This window comes from Bison bison, unplaced genomic scaffold, assembly GCF_000754665.1.
Source record: "Bison bison bison isolate TAMUID 2011002044 unplaced genomic scaffold, Bison_UMD1.0 scf7180017864354, whole genome shotgun sequence".
NCBI lineage: Eukaryota > Metazoa > Chordata > Mammalia > Artiodactyla > Bovidae > Bison > Bison bison.
This window is the reverse complement of record NW_011494926.1, coordinates 3,029,302-3,040,519: the sequence shown is the minus strand read 5'-3', so window position 1 is coordinate 3,040,519 and position 11,218 is coordinate 3,029,302.

Sequence of the window (11,218 nt, the reverse complement as noted above, 5' to 3'; positions counted from 1 at the left end):
TTGATGCTTTTGAAATGTGGTGTTGGAGAAGACTCTTGAGAGTCCCTTGGACTGCAAGGAGATCCAACCAGTCCATTTTGAAGGAGATCAGCCCTGGGATTTCTTTGGAAGGAATGATGCTAAAGCTGAAATTGCAGTACTTTGGCCACCTCATGCGAAGAGTTGACTCATTGGAAAAGACTGATGCTGGGAGGGATTGGGGGCAGGAGGAGAAGGGGACGACAGAGGATGAGGTGGCTGGATGGCATCACTGACTCGATGGACGTGAGTCTGAGTGAACTCTGGGAGTTGGTGATGGACAGGGAGGCCTGGCGTGCTGCGATTCATGGGGTCTCAAAGAGTTGGACATGACTGAGCGACTGAACTAAACTGAACACATGTACAATTCAGCAATACTAAGGACTCAATACATATGAACTATTACTGATATTATTAACATCAACTGTTTCCCTACCAGTTAATTGAGGGACTAGGGGTTAGAGGAAACCATGGCACCAAATTTTAATAAGACCACGTAGGGCTTCCCAGGTGGCACCAGTGGTAAAGAATCTGCCTGCTAATGCAGGAGATGCAAATTCAATCCCTGGGTCAGGAAGATCCCCTGGAGGAGGAAATGGCAACCTACTCCAGTATTCTTGCTTGAAAAATTCCATGGACAGAGGAGCCTGGCAAGGTACAGTCCATGGGATGGCAAAGAGTTGGACACAACTGAGAACATGTGTGTGTGTGTGTGCACATACATGCACACACATACACAGTCCAATCAAGATAGGTTTGAGTGGACTAGACTTTAATACAATTTCTAAGAGCAGCCAAGAACTTTTATGTATGTGGGTTTTTTTTGAGCTGCACATTATGTGATTTCTATAATTGTAATTTGTATTTATTGTTTTGTTAGTCCTGCCTATTCTTTGTTGTTTATACTTTTATACTGGAGGCAGTGGGAGCTTGTGATACTGTGTTCTACCTCAGAGTTTACCTTGCACACTGATAGGCTCAGGTAAGGTCAGTGGAAGTATCTGCGAGGAAGGGAGGAAAAGTGCCTGACACATTAAGGACCCTAGCAATGAAGCAGGGGCTCCAAGGGCAAAGTGGAGGCTAATCTCAAAGGCCTTAACACATTGAGGTCTAAAACAGTGCCTCAACTGTGGCAAATGCTGGGCTGCATTCAGCCCAGGGCCAAGGCAAATGGTGGGTTATTTGGGGGTAATCAATTTTTTCAGAGTTGAAAAATTTCCAAACCACCCAAAAGTACTCCAGTGAGCTACAATCTGACACCTACTCTCAGTCCATCTTCACTCAGATTCAGTGATACAAAAAGAATTCACCCCACCCTAACATTCACTGACTTTAAATTCTATCTTTTTGTAACTTTACTCACACATAAAATCTCTCCCATGCCCACACTGCCCATTTTGAAAAGGAGGGAATTAGCATAGATGCTAGACGCTACTCTGGGACCATACACACTCTTTCATTTAATCCTTGCCACCATCCATCATAATCAGTATTTTTACCCCCATTTTTGGGATGGTACAGGAGGCAGAGTCCAGTTTGACTGTTTCCCTAAGGTGACACAGTTAGTAGGCATGCCCTTTGGACTCAAACAAAACGTTGAACTTTATTTTTTTTTAAACTTTTCATTTTGTATTGGGATATAGCTAATTAACAAACAATGTTGTGACAGTCAGGTGAACAGCAAAGGGACCCAGCCATACATACACAGGTATCCATTCTCCCCCAAACCCACCTCCCATCCAGGCTACCAGGCAACATTGAGCAGAGTTCTATGTACTATACTGTAGGCGCTTGTTGGCTATCCACTTTATTTATTTATTTATTTTTGGCTATCCACTTTAAACTTAGCAGGACATGTTGAATTTTCTTTCTATTACAAATTTTCTTTGTTTTTTTTACATCCCCTTGTCTGTAGCATGTCTCAAATTGCCTTAGACAATGCAAAGAAGTTGACTTTATTCTGGCATTTTATATTTCAGAGGTGCGTTTTCAAAATGTTCCAAGCATTTTCCTGAGAAACCACGTGACAATGAAGACCTTCGCCCTGGGGTGGCAGCTGAGAGCATGTATTAGAAATAGGACCTAAAGCTGGGTTATGTCACTTCTATAAAAAGCACAGGAAGGAGAGGAGGAAAGAGTGGGCAGTGAGAGAAACCAAAAAAGACTGAGTGACTCTGGGTATGCACGCAGATTTGGCTCTGGAGAATGTGAGGTCTGCGTGGGATAGCAAAGCATTGTGGTAATAGGCTCCTAATTGCTCTTCCTTCTTTTGCCCAGTGCTCCCTGCAGTCTATTTTTGGCAGCGGCCTTCCTTGTTCTGTTAAGTCAATTATGTCATTTCTCATGCAGACTGTGCAATGACTTTCCCATCAAACTTAGCGTAAAAGACAGACGACTCCTGGCCACACCATCCCCTCTCACCGCATATCTTCTTCCCGTTTTCACCCTGATGCTCTGCATCCTCCAGCCACACTGGCCTCACTATGTGTGGGAACTGCCAAGCACACTCCTGCCTCACTGCCTGGGAAACTCACCTAACACGGACGCCCCATCCTCATGGTTCGTGCTCTTACCCCTTCCGATCCCTTTCTTTGGCCACTCAATCTAAAAAGTCCCCTACATTCAACCTTCATTTCCACTTCCCCTTCTTTAAATTCACTCACTTCTTTTTTTTAATATAAAATTTTTAAAACTTTCATATTTTTTATATTATAGTTTTTTACAATGTTGTGATAGTTTTGAGTGTACAGTGAAGTGATTCAGTTATACAGGTGTCTATTCTTTTTCAAATTATTTCCCCATTTAGGATGTTACATAATATGGAGCAGGGGCTTCCTAGGTTGAGCTAGTGGTAAAGAACCCGCCTGCCATTTCAGGCAACATGAGAGACACAGGTTCAATTCCTGGGTTGGGAAGATCCCCTGGAGAAAGGCAGGCAACCCACTCCAGTATTCTTGCCTAGAAAATCCCATGGATAGAGGAGTCTGGTGAGCTACAGTCCATGGGGTCACAAAAGAGTCAGACACGACTGAAGTGACTTAGGACTAGCACTTAGCATAACATGGAGCAGAATTCCCTCTGCTATACAGTACGTCCTTGTTGGTTATCCATTTTCAATATAGCAGTATGTACATGTTTCACTGACTTCTCAACCCTTCTTACTACTAACAAATGACATGCTTTACTTTCTTTTTTAGTTTATTCCCTCTCTACCCCTCTAGAACTCAAGCTTTTTGAGGATTGGATTTTTGGTAGTATTGTTTACTGTGGTATCCTTGGCATCTGAAACAGGACATGGTAGTAAATGCTTTTAAAAAGTTTGTTGATTATTAAAGTGGTAGTTGCCTAAAATGAGATAATTCCTTGCAAAAGTGGCTCCAGTTAATGACCTCCCTATATCTATGCTGTTTAAAATGTGTCTCTGCATCTTTTCTAGGATGTTTGGAGTCTATTTCCCAATGTTTTGAATTTGGACTGTATTTGGTTTGGCTGATGTGCTGTGCATGCTTAGTAGCTCAGTCATGCCCAACTCTTGCGGCCCCATGGACTGTAGCCCTCCAGGCTCCTCTGTCCATGGGATTTTTCAGGCAAGAAAACTGGAGTGGGTTGCCATTTCCTTCTCCAGGGGATCTTCCTGACCCAGGGATCGAACCTACATCTCCCATGTCTCCTGCATTGCAGGTGGATTCCTTACCCGCATATCAATATTACAGTTGATTTACAATGTTGTGATAGTTTTGAGTGTACAGTGAAGTGAGTCATCAGGGAAGCCCTTTTGGTTTGGACAATTGATTGGAATAAATATAGCATGGAGCTAGTTCTCAGTCTAGACCTCATGAGGCAGTGTATATCACTGCAGGTCTCTTGAAACTCTGCTCCCACAGTGAGGACAATCCAGGAAGATCTTCTAGAGGATGAGAGAAGGGTAGAAATGAATTATCCCAGCTGAGGCCATCCCAGACAGTTCAGCCCCAGCTGATGCACCACTGACCACTAATGCATAAACAAACCCAGCCAAGATCAGCCAAGACTGACTTAAATTAGCCAAACTACCAGTCAACCCACAGACTCAGCAAAAAAAGAATCGTTACGTACCACTGATAATTTGTTGTTGCTGTATTCTTGTAGTAACAGCTAATTGATATGCAAGATCACTCAGCTAGTGAGTAGGAGAGATAAGATTTGAATCCATATCTTCTCTCCAGAGTCCATACTCTTAACCATGACATAAATCCTGTCTTTAGAGCATTCACAATCTAGTAGAAAAATCTAATTAATGAAATATATTGTGATAACAAATAATATAAGCACAATTTGGTAGTACCAGGAGAAGAAAGTAATTACTTTTGTCTGAAGTGGAGCAGGCAAAAAAATGTAGATGATCAAAGATAGGGTCACAGGGTAATTATCATCAGAGTTGAGTGTAGGGAAGCTCTCCAGATAGACAAGGAGGAAAAAGAATTTGTGGGAAGAGACAATAACAAAATACCCAATAGTCTGTGTGGAAAAAATTATGAGGCTCTGTTGTTAAGGCATACTCAGTCATGTCCAACTCTTTTCGACCCCATGGACTGTAGCCCACCAGGCTCTTCTGTTCATGGGATTTTCCAGGCAAGAAAACTGGAGTGGGTTGCCATGCCCTCCTACAGGGGATCTGCCTGATCCAGGGATCCAAACCAGGTCTGAGTCTCCTGCACTGGCAGGCAAATTCTTTACCCTTGAACTACCTGGGTAGGCCTTGCTATAGCATAAAGAGTGAAAATTGAGAAACAGGAGATTTAAGTCTGGAGATGTAAATAGTGTTCAGATTGCTGCATGTTATAATGAGGAGTTTGAGTTTTGTCCTATGGGAAATAGGGAATCATTAAAAGCCTCTAAGCTAGGAAATAGTATGATGAAGTTCATGTTTAGAAAGATCAGCCTGGCGGCAATGTGGAAAGCATTTGGAGATTTCTATGACTGGAAGGAAGTAGAACCTTCAGAGGCCACTATAATGTATAGTCCTGAAAATACAGAATGATAGTAATTGTGGTGAATAAGAAGGCAAGAGACCATAGTAATTATTTGGGGGAGAGTGGAGGAAGAAAGGTTTTCTGAGACAATGGTATTTAAATAGGTCTTTGAGGGATGGATAGACTTCAGTAATACAAACAAAGGTAAGAACATTCCAGGCTGAAATGGCATAGGACATTGAAACTTCCTGTACAATCTCTGAAATGATTCTGAAAAATAAAATTTGTTAAAAAAGTTTTTCTAAACTACACAGATGAAACTGTAAAGGCAAGGAATTACAGATTATTCTCAGAAATGAATACAACCTATTTGTAGGTAGAGTAACCTGAGTTCTAGAATGTATTATTGATTGCTACTGAGAAATAAGGGAGGATATTCAGAATCATAAAGTTCTAGTATGTTAGAACTGAAAAAGATCAACAAGTTGATTTGAAGGCATACTATGCAAAGCTTTGAAAGTCATGGCAAAAGGTTTAAGTTCATTTAGCAGGCCTTTGAAATCACTGCTAATTTTTGCATTTTGGCTGCACCTTGCAGCATGGGGGATCTTATTAATAGTTTCCAGACTAGGGGTTGAAAATGCACCCCCTGAATTGGAAGTACAGTGTCTTAAATGCACCACCAGGAAATTCCCATCACTGCTAAGTTTTAAGCAGTCATGAGCAAGCATTTTGTAATTTTCTGGGAGTGACAAAATCAGGGCTGGAGGTGCTTCCAGTGGAAGGGAGCATAAAACACGGGTTTGTAGCATCTTGATCCAGAAGGACTTACGGGAAATGACCTAAGATTTTTTTGACAAGATGATTTTCCAATATTGAGCTTTACTGGTTTCTTTAACAGAAATAATAATGCCAGAGAGTAACTGGTCTGTCTGAAAAAGATTTATTATTTGTTGAGTCTATGGTTCTAGAAGGGCTCTCAAATAGACATGGAATACTGGAATGAAACTGTTTGTCTAGAGCTTGCAAGGGAGTGGCAGGGCTGGAGGAGTGATCAGGTAGACATTCATATTGAATGGTATTTTGGTGCTGCATAAATAAGATATTAAAGATGTTATAAGGAGGAAGGGGAAAAAGCAAGAGAAGGCAGCCATTTAATTTATCTTCCAAAATGGCGTACTTCTGAGAGTGAAAGGCAGTGGTATTATGAATGATGATGAGACAGCAGGTTATATAGGATGTCCTTTAATCAACGGAATCTGTGTCCACCTGGGAGAGAGGGGAGGGCAAATCATGGAGGTTCTCTGGGTAGATGATTGACAAGGAGGAAACTTGGAAAGAGCTAAGGGACAAGATATCAGTGTAGGTAGAAATTGTCTATGGAGGCCATCCCAAGTAGGGACATCTGGTAAACCTGGAGAAGTCTATTAACCTAGGTTAGAAAGCCTACATGAGGGACTATTGGTGTTGGAAAAGACCCTGATGTTAGGAGAGATTGAGGGCAGGGGGAGAAGAGGTGATAAAAGATGAGATGGTTGGATGGCATCACCAACTCAATGGACGTGAGTTTGCGTGACCTCCAGGAGATAGTGAAGGACAGGGAAGCCCGTTGTGCTGCAGCCCATGGAGTTGCAAAGAATCAGACACAACTGAACAGCAGCAGCATTGGTCCTAATGAAAACAAGTATCACTAGAGCTGTGGTTTATTTAAGAGCTTTTACCCACAAACTAGTATCTGCTTTTGAGGGGTTAAATCTGACTCTTTCTCAATTCTTTGCTATCTAAATTGGTCTCTCATTAGCAAATACTTTCCTTTCTGAAACACCCCTAGATGCCTCTTCAGCACATCCCAGGACAGTTTTACAGCTCCAGACAGAAAGTAGATGAATGGTTGCTGGTTTCCATTTCATGCTTTAGATATAGAGGTGCAGGGTGCATAACTTCTCATCATTACTGAAATTGCAAAATATTTTCAAAGCTTCCAACATGTCAAGGTCTGTGACTTTTAGTTAAAATTGGATTTTGCAGTCTGTTGTGTGTCTCTACTATTTCCTATGCAGAGAAAATTGCAATAATAAAGCAAAACAAAGCACCCGTTCTGAGGGAAATGTCCTCTAAAGATCACTGGGGGTAGTTTGAGTTGGGAAGGTCAAATTGCCTTGTCAAGTGAAATTGACATGAAATTATTCATTCTGATTTTATTATTTTTCTATGATTTAGGGATGACCTAGTCTGTGTGCTCAGTGTTTGAAGCGGGGGAGCTCTTCTGTTCGGAGAAGGTGATGGCACCCTACTCCAGTGTTCTTGCCTGGAGAATCCCAGGGATGGCGAAGCCTGGTGGGCTGCCGTCTGTGGGGTCACACAGAGTCAGACACGACTAAAGTGACTTAGCCGCAGCAGCAGCAGCTCTTCTGTTTTGGTGTGTGCTTAATTGCTCAGTCATGTCCAAGTCTTTGCGACACTATGGTCTGTAGTCTGCCAGGCTCTTCTGTTCATGGGATTTTCCAGGCAAGAATACTTGAGTGAGTTGCCATTTCCTCATCTAGGGGAGTCTGTCTGACCCAGGGATTGAACCCGAGACTCATGTGTCTCTTGCATTACAGATGGATTCTCTATCTGCTGAGCCATCAGGGAAACCTGTTTAGGTGGGAGCTTTTAAACCAGAGCTATTTCTCAAGGAGGGGTCAACTTGACCCTAGAGGGACCATTTTTGGCGGAGATGTCAAATCACTTTGGCTCAGAATTGTTCATAATGGCTAGAGGAAATTTTCTTCTTGTCACTTGTCCTGGTTGGCTAATGAATCCCATGACTCAGACAAAATGCTTCAAGCAAACAAAACAACTATTTTCTGTGTTTCTCCAGTTCTTTGTTACCATAAAATAAGTTCTATTGATCTCTTTGTGCTAGTTTATTGTGAATCTGCTGAACAAAATTTGCAAAATGGATACGTATGCTTGACTGTAAAGTTTTGTGTACTGACAAATGAGGGCTGGTGCATGTGATAAGATTTATGGTAGTTTATGGTGTTCAAAATGTATCATAGATTTGTTGAAGGGTGAATGTGGACTTTTTTTCCAATATAAAGTACTAAAAAATAATTTTCTGCAAAACAATATTCTCCAAGGTATCTGTGCTGTGTGTGCTCAGTTGTGTGACTCTTTGTGACCCCTTGGACTGCAGCGCACCAGACTCCTCTGTCCCTGGGACTCTCCAGGCAAGAATACTGGAGTGGGTTGTCATCCCTTCTCCTGGAAATTTTCCTGACCCGGGGGTTGAACCTGTGTCTCTTCTGTCTCTTGCATTGGCAGGCAGGTTCTTTACCACTAGCGCCATCTGGGATGCTCAGTAGAATTTCAAAGAAGCTCTCAGAATAGATTGATTGAAGTAAGTCCCCATTATCCTGTTTGATTGTAAAATCATATGGGCACAGGTGTTTTGAACTGGGTTAAGAAACTTAAAGCTCATAGAATCATCTGTCAAGTGAGGAAGTAGAGGCTAGGAAAAAGGGAACTCTCCCATGCCCATACATGCCTGGTGGCCAAGTTAGGTTCAGAATTCAGCCATCTCAGCCCCATGCTTTCTCCACTGCATGACCAGCATGACAGGTGTCTCCTGATCCAAAAACCAGAGCCCTTCAGAGAGCAATTGTCTGACACCATGGCTGATATGTGAGCCAGCTGCATGGCATATGCTTTGTATTTCTTTGAGAACATTTCAGGAGCTCAACTGCTTGTAGGCGTCGGGCACATTTTTAGACACATAGGTCATTCAGAAATGGCAAAGATGGTCTTAGGGTCACAGGCCTGGCTTCAACACCTACAATTTGTGCAGGTGACAAGTGGATCTTTGCTGAAAGTTAGACATTTATGGGAAAGGAAGAATGTAAATTGTTCACCGGACAAATATTTACTCAAATTGTCGTTCTTTAGTACGGGGACTGTTTTAAGCAGGATCACTAGCTCCTATGGTGTGAATTCCCTTGTAGTCTGATCAATCTTGTCCTGCTTCCTTCAAAACACTATTCTATCCCGGAAGAGAGCTGACACTGTGTTCAACTTATGTTGCTTAGTTGCTACCAGACTGTGTCCTGTGTCCAGGCTTCCAACCCTCAAATTGGGGCACACAATCTGACCACCCAGAGTGTGCTGTAGTGGACTATGAGAAAGAATACTTATAACCATGCTGTCTGGGAGCTCTGCACTGGGTAGTCACCTTGCCCATATAGTCAAAGAGAGGTTCATGAGATGACACTGGAAAAACTTTGGAAGAAATTCTGTGAAAAGACCTTTAAAAAGTGATAGACTCCAATCCTGCTTCTCTTCACAAACAGAGATGACATCCAAGGTATCCCGAAGATGCCTCTGGTGTGAGGCTATATTATTCCTCTTATTAAGTTAATATTAATAGCTGTGATAATGTAGAAATGTTAAGAGTACAACTTATACTCAAGTTATGCAATGAAATGTAATTAACCATTATGGAGGGTCAAGTTCCAGTTGATTAAGAAATGACACCAGATGTGTTTGTAATTCTATTCTGTGAAAGAAATCACATGAGCTAGCAATTAGCTCTGAAATAATATTTGGATTGCTTCACCCTCTCTGGGTTCCACTGAGTAGAACAAAGTGTATTGTCATGACACACAGAGAGATGTATCGGGTCTCTTTTTTCTCTTGGTACTATGGTCATATGAGCTTCAGGAAGGGAATTTTTAATTCAGGGTCATTGACTAGTCCGCTGTTTTCTATGGCACTTCTGTTGCATCGCTTTATAAAACATCAATATGTACTAGCATACTCTAGGATGTGCTGTACAGAGCAGATCTTAAAGTCTTCTTCCTGAGGATGAATTCCTAAAGGACAATTCCTAAACATCCCATGAAGCTGAAGCAATGAAATTCTACTACTTTTCAAAGAATTCGAAGATGACCCAATGGTTGCTAACTGGATACAATAATAATTTTTCTGATGATTGCTTAGGCACGTGGAAATGGACAAGAGCACTTCAGAAATATTTTCTGACACCTGTCTTACTCTGTTCTTAACTGTGATCTGTGTCCAGAATCGGAGAAGGCAATGGCACCCCACTCCAGTACTCTTGCCTGGGAAATCCCATGGATGGAGGAGCCTGGTAGGCTGCAGTCCATGGGATCACTAAGAGTTGGACATGACTGAGTGACTTCATTTTCACTTTTCACTTTCATGCATCTGAGAAGGAAATGGCAACCCACTCCAGTGTTCTTGCCTGGAGAATCCCAGGGATGCGGGAGCCTGGTGGGCTGCCGTCTATGGGGTCGCACAGAGTCGGACATGACTGAAGCAACTTAGCAGCAGCAGCAGCAGTGTCCAGAATCAAAGGCTCCACTCCTGCCCCTTCTCTTTTATAGTCTATTAACAATTTGACAGAACAATTTTGTATGACCGAGTTAACTCCGAAAGAGGAACGATCTTTAAGTGAAATCATACCACTCAAACAAAAATAGTGTTGAACATTCCAGTGAAATCCCATTGAAATGACAATGTACTCCCTGAGTTGAAAGAGTCTGCTGTGATTACAAGCAGATTATTTGGATTCTATATCATCACCTATTTGTTCTTAGGCACATTGTTTAACTTCCTCACAACCCAACCCCTTGATCTACAATCTGGGAAATAACAAGATCTCTCTTGTAGGACAGTTGTCAATGAGACAGGGTATTTAGTTCTAAGCACATTTTCACTAGTGCCTGGAGTTTGTGAAAATTCAGTTAATAAGAGCTTTTTTAGCAGTAGCAGTGTTAGTACGACTAGTACTACCACTACTGACATTATACAATTATCTGCTGCTGCTGCTAAGTCGCTTCAGTCGTGTCCGACTCTGTGCGACCCCAGAGACGGCAGCCCACCAGGCTCCTCCGTCCATGGGATTTTCCAGGCAAGAGTACTGGAGTGGGGTGCCATTGCCTTCTCCGATACAATTATCTACTGGATGGTTAATTATGTAAACTGTAGAAAGTGCCCAACTGTTTATTCATTCAACAAACATTAAAAACACTTGGTTCAGGCTAAGGGCTAAAGATACAAGAAATGAAGGACGTGTGTATATAATATATACCTACACATTTCTATGTTATATACATGCATGTGTTCTCAGTTGCTTAGCTGTGTCTGACTCTTTGAGACCCGGTGGACTGTAGCCCTCCAAGCTCCTCTGTCCATGGGATTTCCCAGGCAAGAATACTGGAGTGCATTGCCATTTCCTCTTCAGG